This window comes from Sorex araneus, chromosome 1 (assembly GCF_027595985.1).
Source record: "Sorex araneus isolate mSorAra2 chromosome 1, mSorAra2.pri, whole genome shotgun sequence".
NCBI lineage: Eukaryota > Metazoa > Chordata > Mammalia > Eulipotyphla > Soricidae > Sorex > Sorex araneus.
In genome coordinates, this window is record NC_073302.1 from 384,439,456 (window position 1) to 384,448,671 (window position 9,216).

General features: G+C 36.6%; 1 non-coding gene across 1 annotated transcript; it reads right to left on the reverse strand.

Annotated features, from left to right (window-relative positions):
• Positions 1–3,383: 3,383 nt before the first annotated feature.
• On the reverse strand, positions 3,384–3,598 carry LOC129401193 (small nucleolar RNA U3). The gene has a single exon (XR_008628144.1). It is a non-coding gene; the product is annotated as a small nucleolar RNA U3 (small nucleolar RNA).
• Positions 3,599–9,216: the final 5,618 nt, after the last annotated feature.

A 9,216-nucleotide genomic window follows, 5' to 3' on the forward strand; every position in this document is an offset into this window, starting at 1 on the left:
GGGCCAGGAATTGGGAAATCTGGGTTTTATTCCTGGCTTCATCACTGAGGCCATGTATATATGAATGTAGTATTTTGTAATTGCACTGTTCTTGTTGACCCCAAACTGTTTCCCACCCAGTTCCTGTCACCAAAAGTGTTTTACTATGTTCAATTGTAATACAATTGTGTTTCTCCTTTTTCCTTTTTCTCCTCTCTTTATTCAACTCCCTTATTTCTCACAAAATTATACTAAATTTATATTATGTAAGAAACATATAAATAAATGCATTTTCAAAGTTACCGGTAATGTTAACTCTCCCTTAATTTTATTGTCCCAATCCCAGGTACCTCTCCTAGATGATTTCTAAATCTGCTCTATTTGTTTGTCTGTTTTAATTTCATTCATTTTCTGATTGTGGAGACTAGTTTCACTGCTTTTACTGCCATCCTTCTTTGCATACCTACACTGGCTCAAGTTCCATAAATCACTATAAAATACTTTCTAAGATGTTCTCTAGTGCACCTCGTATTTGTGAAAGGAGGTGGGAAGGAGTTACCACTATGTTTCAACAATAAGTGAAAACCAAAACAAACAGAAACATCAGAAACTGTTATTCAGCATTCAGAGCAAACTGCAGAGACCAAGACACAAGTACGAAGACTTCCAACTGACTGCAGAAGAATCGTGCAAGTAGCAAACCATAGAACCAAGGTCTGAAGTCTGGAGCCCTGATAGTATTGATGCATTTCTACAGGCCTAGAGGTGAACAATTCTAAAGTTAAACTTGAGCAGAAAAGTTGTGGGCGGGGGTGGTATTCATAGGGGAGTCCTTTACTTTTATAACTTTGCATTCCACTTTCTCCTAGTGAATTTTGGAGAAAAACTCCCTTGTCCTTCTCACCAGGGGAGAGGAGGAAAGGGTGGGGTAAAGGTATGTAAGGGTGTTGAGAAATTCATGTAAAGTTCACTGTGTCACTGTGTCACAGTCATCCCGTTGCTCATAGATTTGTTTGAGCGGGCACCAGTAATGTCTCTGATTGAGAGACTTATTGTTACTGTTTTTGGCATATCCAATACACATGGGTAGCTTGCCAGGCTCTGCCGTGTGGGCTCCATACTCTCAGTAGCTTGCCGGGCTCTCCGAGAGGGGCGGAGGAATCAAACACGGGTTGGCCGAGTGAAAGGCGAAAGCCCAACCGCTGTGCTATCTCTCCAGCCCATAAAGTTCACAGTCAAAAATATTTTTTGATAAATGAAATCAAACAAATAAATGAAAAGTTGGTCATTGATAGGAAGACAATGTCAAGTTGCCATCTAACAAATTATAGATTCAGTGAAATTCCCATTAAAATCCCAGACAGTTATTTTGTGGCATATTGACAGATTGTGAAGTTTATAGGGACAGGGAAAAATACACAGAATAGCTAATACATTACTGAAGAAAAAGAAGAACACTAGAGAATCAAGATTGCTATTTTTAAGATTTATGATAAAGATATTGCTATGGCAGTGAGGTACTAGAAAAACACTAGATAATCAGATCAATGGAATGGAATAAAATTGACCCAGAAATAGGTCAATTGATCTTTAACAAAACCAAAGGCAAAGATAGCCTCTTCAAGAAATGATATTTAAATAACTATATATTCATATCAAAATATTTAAATAACTATATATTCATACCAAAATATTTAAATAACTATATATTCATATCAAAATATTTAAATAACTATATATTCATATCAAAATATTTAAATAGCTACATATTCATATCAAAAAAAACTTAAACAAAAAACTACACACATTTTATATTCCTCATTAGATATTAACTCAAAATACATCACAACCACAAGTATAAAATAGCACTGTAGCACTGTCATCCGTTGTTCATCGATTTGCTTGTGCGGGCACCAGTAACGTCTCCATTGTGAGACTTGTTACTGTTTTTGGCATATCGAATATGCCACTGGTAGCTGGCTAGGCTCTGCCATGCGAGCAGGATATATAAAGTATAAAACTATAAAATTAGAGGCAATCAAAATTTTCAATAGCTAAATGCACAAACTTAGTATACCCAAAGTGTAATATTTATCTCTAAAAATTCATTTAAAGACACAAAAGTAGTTTAAACACGTATTGCTGAATGAAAGAAGCCAGTTTGACAAAACTTCAAATTTTATTATTCCAGCTATGGTATCTGGAAAATGCTAAGCTCTGGTGATAATGAAAAGACCAGGAAACCACTGGTCTGCTGCCAGAATGTGGACCAGTCTTCAGGACAGGGGTCAGTCTGCAGGTTAAAAAAAAGATTGAAGAGCATTACCATGAATCATAAGAGCAAACAAGAAAACAATTGAAAACTAGAAGAACCTCAAGTTGCCAGGATTGGATTCTACATGAATGGAGAATTGCTTTTTGGTTGTTGTTGTTGGGGGGTTGGGTGGAGGGAGGGAAGCTGGGCCACATCCCATAATGCTCAGGGATTACTCCTGGATTCACACTCCAGAATTACTCCTGATGGTGCTCTTGAAGTATACATTTCATTATGAATCTGCATTATCTGCATTTCTGGGTTGTTATCTTCTACGTGGTCAACAGAAATTGCTCAGATTGCCATAAACTTCACTGGAATACTATTCTGCCTCATCAGGAAATGCAGTAGGGTGGAGGTAAGAAATTTATAATTGCAAGAAGTCAGTCTGGGAATGTGACTCACTGGTAGAGTACATACCTTGAATATGTGTGAGGTACTAGATTCTATCCCTAGAGTCAAAAAACAGAATCAAACCAAAAATCCTGCAAAAAATCTAATGAAAACCATCTGCCATATATAGTACTCTACCCTTAGATATAACCAGTCACTGAAGAAGCCAAAAGCTATAGAATGGCATAAATTTTGATTTTTTTTTCTTTAACACATGGGGAAGAGGCATAGAGAAGGTTGAAGACCTGTCATATTGAACAAAATGTACCATTTGGGTTGTATTTTTTGTTCCTCTTGTGTGCCAGTAGTTGTTTCTGACTGATTTAGTAGTATTTGCAGCAATAAAATAATATTGCCAAAAATAAAAACCTGTGTTTATTTGACCTAGATACTGCTGACAAAAACACAATTTTTGGGCAAATAATGGTAAGATTCAAGTATTTTTTTTAAATCAAGAAATCTGGTCATTCTCAAGTGTGAGTGTATGTATTTGTATATAGATATACATATGTAAACATATAAACAAGCATCATGTACACGCAAATATATATATTCTACACACATATGAACACAAATAGATATCAAGACTGTATATAATACAAATACATATTGAAAACATATATTTGTTGTGGTGGTGCTGCTGCTGGAAATTGAACTCAGTGATACTGGAATCAAAAATCAAATACATGCAATACAAACCACTCAGACTGCATCTCCTATTCTTACCCTCCCTAGAGAAGAGAGCAAGCATCAGTGCAAAGGGAAATTGCAGAAGCAACACCTAGAAACAGGAGCACTCTAAGGGGAGAATCCTATGCCTCCTCCTTATGGTTTTGAGCATTCTACAAGTACAGAGAAAAAGAAACTCCTGTAGTAACAAACTCTAGAAATAATCCCTGAAAGTAAATTCTTAAAGTCTGGATTTTTCAGGTGATATTTTGAAGCTCTCTGACAGTGTGTCTAGAACATATAATCATAAAGAATATGCCTTTTATAAAGGCAAAAAATGCTTTAATAATTGGGGGGAGGGTTGGGGACACATTCAGTGGTGTTCAGGGCTTAGTCCTATATCTGTACTCAGGGGTCACTCATGGAAGGTCTTGGGGGACCATAGCTGGTGGTCAAGTCTATCTTGACAGCATACAAGACAAATACCCTGCTCTCTGAACTATGACTATGATCCTGAAGCTATAATATTTTTAAGTTACATCATAAAAATTACAGAATAACCTTACGTAAATAGCATTCTAAACAATATTTGTACTAATAAAGTTATTGGAGCAATAAATGTTGGTCTTGAAAATTGGTTCAATAAACACATCCTGAACAAAGACAAAGGTCTCCTTTCTCCTTTGAAACATATATTCCATTATAAATCTGCAGATAAACAAGTAGCGAGCTAACTCAAATGGCAGAGCTCATTCCTATCACATGGGAAGCCCAGAGTTCAATTTCCAGCACTGCCTGACACCCCTCCTTCCAAGGCACTGGGAGAACCAGAGTTTCCCAACTTCAGTGTGAGCTTCATACCTGAGAGACTAGTCCTGCTCCTTCTAGCCTCTCTGACCCTCCCCCCCACCCCCGCACTTCTAAATGTGGCTCATGTAAACATCAATTTTAAGAAAGAAATTAATCAATAAAATTCACTTTTAAAAACCCAGAAGACTTTAGAGAAGTAATTGGCTGTGTGGTCAACAGCACAAACAACAAAATATACAAACACTAAGAACGTTATCATTATAAATTGCAAGTAAACTCTTCAAGACTCTATGGTCATCTCAAAGGGACTACGAGTCAAATGAAGGAGGCTTCCATGTGACAGAAGTAAATCTAGTTAAAATGTGTTTAAACCTATGGCCATCTTTGAAAGGTGTAATTCAACTCGTAATTTTGAAAATTGATAAAGAGCATCAAGCATTTATTTCACTTTTCCTTTATAAACTATTGTACGGGGTAAGCAAACAGAAGATAAGAGTAAGGTTTGATAAATATTATAGTTTATTTAATAAAGAAATATGGGATTTAGATTTAGAATACCATTATTTTGTAACCCTCAATGAATTAATGATTCAACAATAACTGCTAAAATCACACACAGATGATCCCTAGTGAAAATATACCCCTCACTTTGAAACAGTTCTGACCAATAATAGAAAAAGAAAAAGGGAAATCAAACCTAAACCCAACAAACCTTTAAAATGTTAAATAGGGGCTGAACCCATAGCACAGTGGGTAGGGCATTTGCCTCACACAGTGCCGACCTGGGTTCGATTTCCAGATCCCATATGGTCCCCCGAGCACCACCAGGAGTAATTCCTGAGTGCATGAGCCAGGAGTAACCCCTGTGCATCACCGGGTGTGACCCAAAAAGATAAATAAATAAATAAATAAATAAATAAATGTTAAATAAGCGTGACAGTACCATGAATTAATGCATCCTGCAAATTCTCAGCTCTGAAGTTACAGGACAAACTGTCTTCAATTAATAACTTGCTAATAAAAGAAAAAAGGAAAGAGAATGTGTATTAGAAGAGATGTGGGAGATAAAACAACCAATCATAATATGAGAAACTTTATGGATTCTGTCTCGAATTCAGACATAAAAACTGATTTTCTAAAAATATCTTTTATCGCATAAATTAATGAATATGTCTACCTGGACAATGTCTGATAACTAAGAAATTAATTGGGATCTTACTTAATAGACTTGATAATGATACTACAGCTATTCTAGAGAATTTTTTTTTTGGCGGGGGTTGTATTATATCTGGCAGTGCTCAGGGCTTATTTCTGGCTCCAAACTCAGGGATCACTCTAGATGGGCTCAGGGGATTTTAATGACGTCGGGGATTGAACCCTGGTTGGTTGCAGAGCATGTGTTTCACCCACTCACTATCTCTCTCTGTTGCACTACAGCTTTTCTTATCATTTAGAGATACATATTGAAGTATTTACAAATGAATAAGTAAATTATATAGCCTTTGATTTGAGATAATAAGGGAGGAACATATGTTATATGTTAATAAATAGTTGGCTAGATAATAAGAAAAAAGAGACATGGGTGTGGTATATGAAGCAAAAAGTGATAATTGGTAAATAGTTCAGGAGTTCATTGAGACTTGTTCCACTTGTATATATGGATGGCATTTCTCATAATAACGTGTTTCTAAAAATATTTAATTGGAATATAATAAAGGAAAGAATGGAAATTCAGACACAACCCCCCCTTCAGGAAGTTCTGCTTGTGGTTTTTTCTCCAGGAGGAATTGCAGATTCTATAAGAAAGGGGTCACAGTGGAAAAACATGTGAATCAAAAACTATTAAAATGAAGTCCAGAAACTGTATCTGTTCCAACATTTCTGTGATATTAGATCCTAAGTGGTGCTGAGATGAACTTTAGAAAATTTCAAATTCCCTAAAGTTATCCTCAATATGTTTCTCTCTATGTGCATATTTTTGAGAAGAAAGTACATGGCTTTCCTTGGCCTCTTTTCCTTAACAAACTTTTCAGAACCACTACCAAAAGTGGGGAAATGAAGACAAGCGAGCTTCACAGCCAGCCTCAAAGGAGCAGTTGTGGGATCTTGCAGGATGGCTGTGAAGCAGATACTTGGATAATCCCCACAGTTTAACTAATGATCAATCCTCCCCCTACTCTTGCTGAAAAAAGGTAATGATGAACTCTGGCCCCAGGCAATCTCCCCAACAACTATTGTCAGTTCTCAAGCAGCTGTAACAGCAGCAATCCTTCTTGAAGGGTATTTGGAGATAAGTACTTTCAGTTTAGAATATCTGTGGGTCCTGGAATTTTCTAATGCTTCGTGAAGACCCTGCTTATTAAGGGTCCCTCAGACACTAAAAATGAAGGTAAGAATTTAGGAAACCCTGTGTTATTTCAGCAAACCAGAAATCTAAAAGAAAATGGAATAGAAACCTCTAGGGAGAGTCACTTTGGCTAGTCTATCTCAATGATTTACCCATCTCAATGATTCATGCAATCTGTGATACACTCCAAGATGAAAACAAAAGTGGTGCATTTTCCTAGATATTAGATATATAAGAGGTATATATAAAAAAGTAACCAAGGGCTTTTTGTCTACTGGGGGGAAATGGCAGTCTGATATGATATGGGTAACCACGAAAATGCCTTCAGAATCACAAGCAGGTTTTCAATTCTAACTCATACACAGAGGTTCAGAAGCTTACCAAATGCTCATTTTTAAGAACAATACTAATGATAAAACAGCACAAAAACTAATGTGATCACTATCATGGAAATTAAGTTTAACAACAATTTTTGTGTATGTTTAGCAATTTTCTAAAAAAAGCGAATTAAAAATAGCCATTTCAGGGACCCAGGTTATCGAAAGAGAAATTTATGCTTCTAGTAGAGAAATAATTCCAGTATATTCTGCTGCCAACTATCTTTGATTATTTATTCAGTATTTGATCACTGCATAAATATTAGAAGATTTTATCAATCCATTTTTTAAACATAATTAGCACTTTTGGACTTAAATTGGTCTGAATCAGTGGTTTGGATTATGGCTCTACCAGTGATCCTGAGCAGGTTAGGTTGTTTTTTTTTTTAAGGACTTTATACTGGAAGCAATGCACTCACCCCAGAGATTTGCTGACAATTTAATAAAAAATAATTCATGTAGGAATTTTGTACAATGTTTGGTTGACACAAAAAATAGTAGCAGTAGCAGCAGCAGTCATAGTAGTACTTGCTCTTGTTGTTGTAGATTAAATTTAATACAGTCCAACATATTTTTGTTAAAATAGTTTAGTGGGCTGGAGCGATAGTACAGTGGGTAGGGCGTTTGCCTTGCAAGCGCCAACCTGGGTTCTATTACCAGCATCCCATATGGTTTCCTAAGCACCTCCAGGAGTAATTCCTGAATGCAGAGCCAGGAATAACCCCTGAGCATTGCTGGGTGTGACCCACAAAGAAAAATAAATGAAATAAAATAGTTCAGTATATTCTATGACAACTCAATGTTAACCTTATTGAGGTGTTTAAACAGATACATTCTAACGGGAATGGGGGACATCTATCATGGCCAAATTTTAGAATTTTATGGAACAATTCTAATTAACTTCAAACTAATTTTTAATTTGAATAATTATTCTTTTCATAAAAAATGATCTCTTACTCAGTTGCCCTAGTTAGAGAATTGAAAGAGATTGATCAAATAAGCTTTGCTCAGACCTACTCCTGCCAGCTAGGAGTATATCCACCACTGATGGGTGGGCGAGGAAGCATATACCTGCCTTGATAATTTCTTTCCATCCAGAGAGGTGGGTTTATGTCAACTATAATGTAAGTCACAAGTGAGCAGAACTTCTATAATGAAGCAGTGTATTTAAAAATCTAACTACATAAAGGAGATTGACTCTTTCTACCTAATGATCTGGGCCACTACTTAAATGTAGGATGTTCTTAACCATTGGAATTACCTCAAGTCTGATGCCGACATACAATGCTATTCAAGAAGTCTGATCTCTGAACAGGTGCTTCATGCTAAACATCTATAGGCAACAATTATGATATGAAGGGCGATGGATAGTATCTTGGTTCTTTGGCTTCCAGAATAAGATGAAGATTATTCCTTCTCACTACCTAGTTGAAGCTGGATATAAAACTGAATAAATTTCACAGGGCACAAGCCAAACACATACCAGTTCTGACAGGGAGTTGTCAGGAGTGTAAACAGGGAGTCAAATGAAAGTTTAACCTTCAGTTTAGGAACATGTGTTGGAGAATGTGAGGGAAGGTTCTCACAAAGATATTGATAAAGGGCTTCCCTGGCTTCAGATCAAAACTAAAGTAGTATAAAAAAAAAGCACAGATAATTTTAAAAAGTATAGTCACTGACACTGTCACTGTCATCCCGTTGCTCACCGATTTGCTCGAGCAGGCACCAATAACGTCTCCATTGTGAGACTTGTTACTCTTTTTTGGCATATTGAATATGCCATGGGTAGTTTGCCAGGCTCTGCCGTGTGGGCAAGATACTCTCAGTAGCTTGTTGGGCTTTCCAGGAGGGGCAGAGGAATCGAACCCGGGTCAAACCTTTCATACCCTGAATTTAAGACCTTTAAACTGGAATACACTTTAGCATCTGTCCTGGAATATGAAGTTTGTGTGTGTGTGTGCGTGTGTGTGTGCGTGCGCATGCATGTGAACATATACATATACATGCATATGTGAAATTTTTATGGGACAAAGTCTACAGCTTTCTACTCTCAAGGTATTGCATAAAAATACTCATAATGACCAGTCAGTGAAATCCAAAATTTTTTAGAACAAAAGCTACTTATGCCCAATAAACCTACACTGCAGGCTTGTGTACATGCACACTCAAACACAGAAAGAAAATGAGACACTTTAAGAATGTCAATAAACCTCCTCAGACGTGTCTCACACTTTAAACTGAATGCTACTAGTTTTAAACAGTGCTATTCACAACATGCAATGTTATTTGAAAGCATGAGCCTCGGAGCTAAACTGATTTAAAAGTTT